Source organism: Ranitomeya imitator, chromosome 1 (assembly GCF_032444005.1).
Source record: "Ranitomeya imitator isolate aRanImi1 chromosome 1, aRanImi1.pri, whole genome shotgun sequence".
In the NCBI taxonomy this organism is placed as follows: domain Eukaryota; kingdom Metazoa; phylum Chordata; class Amphibia; order Anura; family Dendrobatidae; genus Ranitomeya; species Ranitomeya imitator.
The window spans coordinates 1,109,128,437-1,109,139,469 of NC_091282.1; the positions used below are offsets into that span (position 1 = coordinate 1,109,128,437).

An 11,033-nucleotide genomic window follows, 5' to 3' on the forward strand; every position below is an offset into this window, starting at 1 on the left:
CCAGGGATGGACACTATGAATATCTAGTGATGCCCTTTGGGCTCTGTAATGCCCCAGCCGTTTTCCAAGACTTTGTGAACGACATCTTTCGGGATATGCTCACCACCTCGGTCGTAGTCTATCTGGATGACATTCTCATCTACTCTCCAGATATAGACTCCCATCGGAGAGATGTTCGCAAAGTCTTCGACCTCTTACGGGCAAACTCCCTCTACGCTAAGTTGGAGAAGTGTGTGTTTGAGCAGGAGTCCTTGCCTTTCCTTGGTTATATCATTTCTGCCCAGGGTTTGGCTATGGATCCTGCCAAGCTACAGGCGGTAATGGACTGGCAGGAACCCCATTCTCTTAAAGCGGTGCAGCGCTTTATGGGGTTCATTAATTACTATCGCCAGTTCATTCCACACTTCTCAACTTTGGTAGCTCCCTTGGTCGCCCTCACCAAGAAGGGAGCAAATCCCAAGTTGTGGTCAGAGGAGGTCTCCAAGGCCTTTCTCTCGATTAAGTCACACTTCGCTAGCGCTCCCATCCTACATCGCCCCGATGTAGATAAACCATTCATCTTGGAGGTGGATGCCTCATCCGTTGGTGCTGGAGCAGTCCTTTTCCAAAAGGATGCTCAAGGTCGGAAGCATCCTTGCTTCTTCTTCTCCAAAACTTTCACACCAGCGGAGAGGAATTATTCCATCGGGGACAGGGAGTTGCTAGCCATGAAGTTGGCTTTTTCAGAGTGGAGACACCTCTTGGAGGGAGCTCGCTTTCCCTTCCAAGTCTTCACTGACCACAAGAACTTGGTGTATATACAGACGGCCCAGCGGCTAAATTCTCGCCAGGCTAGATGGTCCCTGTTTTTCTCCCGGTTCCATTTTACCCTCCATTTTCTCTCCGGGGAGAAGAACGTTCGTGCCGACGCTCTCTCCCGCTCCGTAGTGTCATCTGAGGAGGAGGAGGAGGAGCCTCGGCTTATTGTCCCGCCTGAGAGCCTGAGAACTGTAGCTCCGGTTTCGCTGGAGTCTGTGCCCCCGGGCAAGACTTTCGTGCCAGCTAACTTGCGACCGGAGGTTCTCTCTTGGGCTCACTCCTCCAGAGTGGGTGGGCATTTTGGGACCAAGAGGACATCTGAGCTTTTGGCGAGAACATATTGGTGGCCGCATATGGTCCGAGATGTCAAGGACTATATTCAGGCGTGCGTTTCTTGCGCCCAGAATCGGTCTCCTCGGCAACGGCCTGCTGGGTTGCTTTACCCTCTACCGGTGGCAGACAGGCCCTGGGAGATGGTCGGAATGGACTTTGTGGTGGGCTTACCCAAGTCGCGTGGCTGCTCCATTATTTGGGTTGTCACCGACCATTTCTCTAAGATGGTACATTTGGTACTGCTTCCTCGGTTACCCTCAGCACGGGCCTTGGCGGTGTTGTTCATGAAGCATGTTTTCCGATTGCATGGTATGCCTGATAAGATTGTCAGCGATCGGGGTCCCCAGTTCGCGTCTCGGTTTTGGAGAGAGCTCTGCCGTTTGCTCAGCATAGAGTTAAACCTCTCCTCTGCATATCATCCCGAGACGAATGGGTTGGTGGAGAGAACCAACCAGACTCTGGTGACATATTTGCGACATTTCGTCTCCGCTAGGCAGGATGACTGGGCATCTTTGCTACCTTGGGCGGAATTTGCCTTGAACAACGCCGTAGCTGATTCCACTGGCCAAACTCCTTTTCTCCTTAATTACGGCCAGCATCCGCGTGTTCCTGTGCCCATGCCCGTGTCATCCACCGATTCTAGGGTGGCAGACTGGGCGGTGGAGGCACGGGACATCTGGGACCGCACACAGGATGCCATTCGGGCCTCCAAGGAGAGAATGAGGGTTTCGGCTGATGCACACCGGCGTCCCGCTCCGGTCTTTGCTCCCGGCGACTTAGTGTGGCTCTCCGCCCGTAACATCAGGCTGCGAGTTGAGTCCACTAAGTTTGCTCCTCGCTACATTGGCCCGTTTAAGGTTCTGGAACAGGTCAACCCTGTGGTTTACCGTTTGGCCATTCCTCCACGCCTTGGTATCACCGATACCTTTCACATTTCCCTCTTAAAGCCCGTTCGTTTGTCTCGGTTTTCTGAGTTATCTGCTGGGACATCGGGTTCATCCACGGATGAGTTTGAGGTGAATGCTATTGTGGGAAGCAAGGTGGTACGTGGCAAAAAATTTTATTTGGTGGATTGGAAGGGTCATGGTCCAGAGGATAGAACCTGGGAGCCTGTGGAGCACATTCGGGCTCCGCAGCTCATTGCTGCCTTCGAACGTAGCGAGGCCCAAGGAGGGGGGGCCCTAGGAGGGGGGGTAATGTTAGGGGTCGAGTTCCCGCTTCTGCACGGGGGGAATCTCGAGCCACTTCCGCTGCGGTCTCCCATTCTTGTCCAGCCGCAGTGGAGCCTGCTCAGCAAGGACGTCGGTCCCAGCGTCTTGCTCATTCTCACTCTGTTCTGAGAGTTAGTGCTGCTTCTCTAGTCTGCATGTACTGAGCATGCCCAGCGTAAGGTCTCCCGTTGGAGATCGAGGGTCATGTGCTCAGGCTCTGCAGCACATTCCATTGGTCCTCTTGGCAGGTGCGAGAAGGGCAAAAGTGCTGTGGCCACTTCCTGTGCTGCTGCTATATAAACTGCGCATGACCGCACGGCCATGCGCTAGTATTGTCAAACAATTGCTATGTGTGTATGTTGTGAGTGCAAGTCGTCCTTGGAAACCCCTACCCTATTGAATGTCTGTTCGCGGAAGGTGTATGGCTGCTATCTAGCGCCCGACTTAGCCTACAGCACTAAACACACATCTCAGCGTCCTGTAGCTGTGCCAGCCAGTACGGCGCCGTGCGCCTGCCTTGCGCTTTCCATACCCGAGTCTGGGTGGTTAGTGGCGTCCGTTAGTGCGGCATCGCTCGCACTCGTGTGCACTTATATTTCTTTAGGTTCTCTACACACCCAGTTGTGGTGTTACGCCAGCAAGGGTCTAATCGGGCTCCAATCCCTTCTGGGGTTAAGTCCGCTGACCACTTGCTCGCGCACTAATGCGGTACTGCGGTCCTGTGAATTAACAGGATCGCTTTCTTCACGCTGGGTGAGGTTTAACCCACGCGTGTATCCTTTAGTGTACCGCCATATTGTCCGTCTTGCTAGCTGCAGGGTCTTTTACCTGCACGGCGGACCTCGGACTGCGAACGCACCTAGTTTCTTACCATCTATACTTGGTGCGTTCCGCCAGTCCTTAACAACATCAAGCTCACGGCTTAGTAATAAAGAAGCGTCTATAGGACTCCTATACATTACTAATCTTATAGTTGTATGGTAAATAAAGACACAGCCAGAATAAAGTCTTTTATTAGAAATAAAATAAAAAACACATTTCTATTTTTAGTATAAAAGAAAACACACAAGCGCTAATCAAATGGAAAATACCCTTAGCAGCTGGAATCAAGGCAGGTCGACGCCAATCCTGTCATTCACAATACAAATGGAAAAGAACTGACACCGCACATAAGGAAATAAAAGACTAAAAACACGTAAAAATACCAAAACACGTGATAAAGAAGAAGGACGCTGTTTCTTTGAAACGCGTTGGTAGCAATCTGGTCCCAGTACCGCTCCGTAGCTCTGTAGCTGTGACGTCACATGCTCAGTTCCCTGTCGGCCATCTTCCCCCTTGCTCGTATCCAGGGACACCACCGGCCGGGGCTTTCCCTGGCTCTACGCAGCTTCCTCGCAGCGCTACTGTGCTGCAGAATTTCCGGATTTGCCTGCCCGTAATCCCATTCACACACCAGATGCCGGGCACTCCACTACAGGACTCTACGTACAGCTTCATACCTGGTATCGCTGCATCTGGATCCCGGCTTCTTGTACATCATTATCCACCACTATACTTACAGCCTCCTTATATGGCCTACATAACCTACAGGTACGTTCACTATTAACCCTGAGTGGGCCTCTTGCACTATTGCTTATCATGCACTAATGTGCATTATTGCCTCTAAATAGGCCTGTTTGTATCACTACTCACCGTCTGAGAGTGGGAATAGTGCTTCAAGGGTTTTTTATACAAACTACATTTATCACGTGTTTTGGTATTTTTACGTGTTTTTAGTCTTTTATTTCCTTATGCGTGGTTTCAGTACTTTTCCATTTTTATTTAAAAATAATAAGCACAGTTATACTCACCTAACGCCTATTCCACCAAAGCCCACGTACTCCTATAATAAAATAAAAATAAAAAACAACCATATCCTTCACCTGTCAGTCTTACCGTCCCATGCCAAAATCCATGTCTGGCTGCTACTTGGTCTAGGCGGTCACTGCGTTAGAACGAGACATGACCTCTAATGTCAAGTCACTGCTTTAAAGTCCTGTTCTAGAGTGAAAACACTAATGCGCAACCGTGCAATGAAAAGGCCCTGAAAATTGGATGGCAGGTAGCAGGCACTGAAAGCAGGGGGATGCCAGGACAGTTGAGAGGTGAGTTGAGTATTACGTTTTTGCCAGCTATCTACAGTTTTTTGCAAAATTCAACTAGCATTCAATTAAACCATAATAAATATGCACATTTCTGTACACAATTAAGATATCGTGTGTGCAAAGACCTTTTTCTCTCAATAAACTCTTACGTACAGTATGCTTTATAGTATGACTAGTTCTTAGGATTGCCTATAAGTCATCTTAACTAGCTTGATGAACATGTTCAACCCAAAAGCTAAGCTCAATATCCAAATCAGATTCAAGTAGCGTAGAGGTCCTGGTAGCAGAGACCCAGGCTGCTGTATGCAGGACACTTACACTGATGTTTGCTGTAAACCGGGTGAAAAATGTGCAGTCAGTCACCAAAAATTTATAGTCCAGCTCAATAATGCATGATGTAGTGGTCACTAGCTTCAGGAACTGAGATACAAGTCATAAACCAACACAATGACGGCATTTGTTGGAGAATTCCATGGAATTTTGATGGATAAAGTTTCTTTTCCAGAAGCAATGACCTGCATCCATCAATGTGATCTCATAGCTCTCAAACAGACAGCACAATGCCCTCTGGCAATAGAAAAATATTTTCTTTGGCAGTGGTATTCAGGTGTATTCCTCCTACTTCCTCTACAGGAACACAGCCAAATATATTGTGCAGTAATAACATCTGTCAGGCAATCACAGGTGCACCACAGCCTTGCAAGAATAAAACAACAGGAGAGAAAAAATGATGGCTCTCCGGCAATCCATCTAAATGCTGTTTATTCCATTACATAAATGTGAAATATCAGATGTCACATCCAGGGACTGATAAATAGATTAAGAGAATAATCCTCACTGTAGACTTCTCAGAATGGACCCCAAATTTATATGTATTTTTGTGAGGTGCTAAAATATATCATTCTATATTAATCCAATGATTATCTCCATAAATAATGGACAGGGGGTTCACTGGTTTTAAAAAAGTATCCAAAACATCATATTTACTCAGCAGTGATAAGACGTTGGGTTAAAATCATTGAGGTGCAAATAGAAGAGTGAAGCATGAAAAAGCTTAAGGTAAGGAAATGAATATTGTCACATTCATATATAATTCACTTATAAAATCTACTGTGTCTGTTTTGCAAGTATCAAGCTGTCTTGTCAGACTTAGATTCCTGGAAAAGAGGGAAATGTCATTTTGAAACTTAAAATTCAGAAAAAATAGGTAAAATGTAACTCTTAAACAACAACAAAAATAAATTATATTATTATAAGGTTATGTCATGGTTTTACAGATTTGTATTGTTATTATAGTAACATAATTAGTAAGGCCGAAAAAAGACATTTGTCCATCCAGTTCAGCCTATATTCCATCATAATAAATCCCCAGATCTACGTCCTTCTACAGAACCTAATAATTGTATGATACAATATTGTTCTGCTCCAGGAAGACATCCAGGCCTCTCTTGAACCCCTCGACTGAGTTCGCCATCACCACCTCCTCAGGCAAGCAATTCCAGATTCTCACTGCCCTAACAGTAAAGAATCCTCTTCTATGTGGGTGGAAAAACCTTCTCTCCTCCAGACACAAAAAATGCCCCCTTGTGCCCGTCACCTTCCTTGGTATAAACAGATCCTCAGCGAGATATTTGTATTGTCCCCTTATATACTTATACATGGTTATTAGATCACCCCTCAGTCGTCTTTTTTCTAGACTAAATAATCCTAATTTTGCTAATCTATCTGGGTATTGTAGTTCTCCCATCCCCTTTATTAATTTTGTTGCCCTCCTTTGTACTCTCTCTAGTTCCATTATATCCTTCCTGAGCATCGGTGCCCAAAACTGTACACAGTACTCCATGTGCGGTCTAACTAGGGATTTGTACAGAGGCAGTATAATGCTCTCATCATGTGTATCCAGACCTCTTTTAATGCACCCCATGATCCTGTTTGCCTTGGCAGCTGCTACCTGGCACTTCATCTTTTTTTATTTTGTATGGTGTTTTTAAATATTTGTACTTTATGTGTCAGATAAGGCTTTGTTTTTTGTGCAAAATATTTATTTTAATAACAGAGAAATTCTCTATATTTTTTGTTTACATATAATATGACCTAATTAAGTGGAATTCCATTGGTTTGGGTGATTTAGATACAACTGGAGTAATTATTATGATTTTTCAATAAATGTTGCTCTTTTACAATTGTGTTTCTTTTTCTGTAGCTAATTTTTTATACTACATATTTTCCCTATGTTAACATTTCCAGACTAATGGAAAAACAGTCCTGATAATGTGATAGTTATTTTGGTTAGGACTGTGGTGGTTCAAGTTAAAGAGATATTCCCATCTCCAAGAACTTATCCCGATATCTAGTAGGTGTAATAATAATAATACCGTAATAGCAAATGCTTCCAATTGGATATGTAGTATAGTTTTTCTGATTCGCTATGTGTCTTACCCCATGTGCAGGGCATTGTAGTAGCTTAAGTATCTATGGTTGCGACCACTCATATAATGACGGTTCGCTAGTTTACTGTTAGTGGTCGTTACCATTGTGGTAATTCAGCTAACTTAGGGGGACATATAGGAAGAAAACAGGAACACTATCTCTTTAAATCTTCTGTTGGTTTATTAGACGGTCGGCCTAAACCAACCATGAAGGGAAACAATAAATACAGCCCTTTGGGGCAAAACAGGAAAACAAAGAAAACAAAATACTGCAATACAGTCCATACAATTGCGGGAATTGGCCTGCTGGGGAGCAACACAGGTTCAGTCTTTGATCTTCAGAACACAAACCACTGGAGATCCTCTCTCCAGCCTTGATGAACCCCTCTACTGCCTCTTGAGCCCAGATATTTAAGCCCCAGACCAAGTGACTCTTCTCCCATGTGACTGAACACCTGACTGTGACATCATACGGGTCCAGTCAGCACACGGCAGTGATGGCTCTGCAGATGGAGACAAGGTGGACATCCTCCGACCCACTCTATGGATGTCCACATAAAAACCAGGCCATTTATACAACTTAGCTTAATCCTCACAACACTTAATGTGCTGCATTTTATATCACTGATACCATTAAGCTTAGTGAAGCATATCTTCCCTCCAACACTTTACCAGTGACTTTACCAGTGTCACATATTCCCCTCCTCTGCCAAAAGACGGAGGTTTTGGAACCTTCATTTGCTAAGCATGGGAATCTGGACAGGGCATCTGCAATCCCATGTAACTTCCCAGGCCTGTTCTCCACATGAAAAGTAAAGTCCTGGAGTGCGAAAACCCACCTAGTCACCCGGGCATTCTTCCCCTTCTTTTCCCTCATATATCTCAGGGGTGCATGATCTGATACTACCTGTTAGGCAGAAAGATAAGGCTAGTATCTCAGGGTGTCGATTGCCCATTTGTGGCCAAGCACTCTTTCTCTCACAGGAGGAAAGTTTCCTACTCAGGTATAGGACTGGATGTTCATCCCTATCAATTTCCTGGGACAACACAGCTCCCAAGCCAACCTCAAAGGTGTCCGTCTGTAGCACAAACTCCTTTGTGTACTCAGGTGCGAACAAGACTGGCTGTTTGCGTAGAGTGAACTTCAACTCCTGGAATGCCATCTCAGCTTCCGGGGACCCTTTGGCCATCGACGTCTTTGTGCTCTTGAAAAGATCCGTCAGAGTGGCGGCTATCATGATGAAATTTGGGAAAAATCACTGATAGTATCCCACTTTTGAATTGCCTCCACCTTGTGTGTTTGTGGCATTATCTCACCCCTTCCAATAAGGCAGCCCAAGTATTTTGCCTCTTCTTTCCCAAGGGTGCACTTTTTTGGTTTTATGGTAAACCTTGCCTTCCTCAGGGCATTCAGTACCACCTGGACTTTCTTCAGGTGACTTCCCCAATCCGGGCTGAAGATCACAATGTCATACGAATAATCAGCTGCGTACTTTTTGTGAGAGGCTAGGTTCCGGTCCATGGCCCTCTGGAAAGTAGCTAGTACCTTGTAGTCCAAATGGCATCCGGGTATACTGGAAGCACCCATCAGGTACAGAGAAGGTTGTCTTCTCCTTGGCACTTGGGGACAGATGAATTTTCCAGTACCCTTTCATTAGGTCCAGTGTGGTAATATATCTGACTGGCCCTAGCCTCTTAATGAGCTCATTGACCCATGTCATCAGATAGGTGTCGAACTTGGACATCTCATTTATCTTCCTGTACTCATTATAGAAGCGCCACTGTCCATCCATCTCAAGCAGGGAAGTTGGCAGCAAGGCTGATAACACAGTTGTGGAGCTGATGCTCCAGAAGCTGCGGGATAGTGGCTTCATGGGTCGGGCAGCCTGGAACTGGTGAGAACTCTTGGAGTAGACCACCAGCAAGTGGTGCAGTGATGAGTCTGCAGTCCCTGGGAGGTGCCTCAGAGATCCAGCAAGAAGTGAGATCTGAGCGTCGAGGGGCAGGAGATCGCTGACAGTGGCAGTCATGATTTCTGAGTGTTCCAGAGCTTACCCAAAGAGGGTCTGCTGCAGAGCGAGCTAAATAAACTCGCCATCATGAAGGTGGGCTTCAGTAAGGTCCAATCGCTCCTTAAAGAAGTGAGTATTAAAACCTTCTGGGTAATGAAGGTAATGACTCAGAATGAGTATTACCAAACAGAAGACGGACCTGACTCCAGAAATGATCGCCAGCGGTTGTTGGAAAGACAAGAAATTTAAGGCCTATACATTCAATGTGTTGGGAGTCATGCCCGAATGTGGGCACCTGCACCCACTGATGAAAGTCCACACACAGTTTAGACATATCTGCTTAGAGATGGGATTTACAGAGATGCCAACCAACAACTTCATAGAGAGCTCCTTCTGGAACTTTGACATCCAGCCAGAGACCAACACGACACCTTCTTTCTGCAGTATCCAGTGATGTATCAGAATTTCCAATGGATTATCTAGAGTGGGTGAAGAAAGTTCATTCTGAGATAGGATATAGATCACAGGGGTATAAATATGATTGGAGGATAAATGAGGCCAAGAAAAATCTCCTGTGGACCAACACCTTGGCGGTCAGTGCTCGTATGCTCTACAAAGTTGCTCAGCAGAAGGAGTTCACACCAGTGAAATATTTCTCCATTGAGAGAGTATTCAGAAATGAAACTCTGGATGCCACCCATCTAGCAGAATTTCACCAGATAGAAGGTGTAGTGGCTGATGTTGGACTTGCCCTAGGAGACCTCATGGGTGTCCTGAAGGAATTCTTCACTAAACTTGGAATCAATAAATTGTGTTTCAAGCCTGCATATAATCCTTACACAGAGCTCAGCATGGAAATCTTCAGTTGTCATGAAGGTTTGAAGAAATGCTTGGAAGTTGGGAACTCTGGAGATTTCCATCCAGAAATGCTCCTTCCTATGGGTCTACCTGAGGCTGTGTCTGTCATTGCCTGGGGTCTGTCACTGTAGAGGCCGACAATGATAAAGTATGGCATTAATAACATAAGAGAACTGGTGAGACATAAGGTTAATCTCCAAATGGTGTACGACAGCCCTATATGCCGCCTGGACTCCTAATTAGAATGCCACTTGTATTTTGTCTGCATTCTCCACCAGTTGTGGTAGTTCAGCTTACTCAGCGTTACATGGAGGGAAAAAAACATTAACACTGTCTCTTTAAATCTTTTGTTAGTTTATTAGACAGATGGCATAAACAAACATGATGGGAAAAATAAATACAGCTGTTTGGGGTAAAGCAGGAAAACAAATAAAACAATACTCTGGAACACAGTCCATACAATTGCGGGGAGTGGCCTGTTCTGGAGCAACACAGGTTCAGTCTTTCCTCTTCAGGGCACAAAGCACTGGAAATCCCTCCTCCAGCCTTGCTGAACCCCCACTGCCTTTAGAACACAGCTATTTAAGCCCTAGGCCATGTGACTGAACACATGACTGTGACATCACACAGGTCCTGTCAGCACACGATGGTGCTGGCTCTGCAAGTGGAGATAAGGAAAACATCTTCCCACCCACTCTATGGATGTTCACATAAAAACCAGCCCATTTATACAACTTAGCTTAATCCTCACAACACTTAACCTGCTGGTGGAAAATACTCTGGGTTTTCTATCACTGATGCCATTAAGCGTAGTGAAACATATCTCCCCTCCAGCACTTCACTAGTGACTTTGTCACATCAAGGATACCTAAGCATGACAATAACCAATATTTTTCAGTGTGAACATGCGCTGAACACCCAGTGGATGAGCAAAGCCATCTTTATGCACAGCGTAAAATATCATCTGAATATCATCTGCCTTGATGACTCACCCTGAGTCATCAGGACTCGCACTGCTGAGAACTATAGCAGCCTATGTGCACTGAGTGATCTATTGCAGACCACTCAGTGCACATCATTTACTTTGAAAACGAGCTATTAAACGACTACGAACAGTAAAGGTTTACCCATCAGCGGTCATTTTGTGCCACGGGATGGTCCATATAAACCTTTTTTTTCCTTATAACAACTGCTTATTTTTAGATTCTAGTTCTATAAATTCTGTATTTTTGTTTCCTAAATTCAGCT

The 11,033-nt window shown here is 45.4% G+C and overlaps 1 pseudogene; it reads left to right on the top strand.

Moving 5' to 3' along the window:
* Nucleotides 1–8,473: 8,473 nt before the first annotated feature.
* Nucleotides 8,474–10,024, top strand: LOC138656840 (phenylalanine--tRNA ligase alpha subunit B-like; annotated as a pseudogene).
* Nucleotides 10,025–11,033: the final 1,009 nt, after the last annotated feature.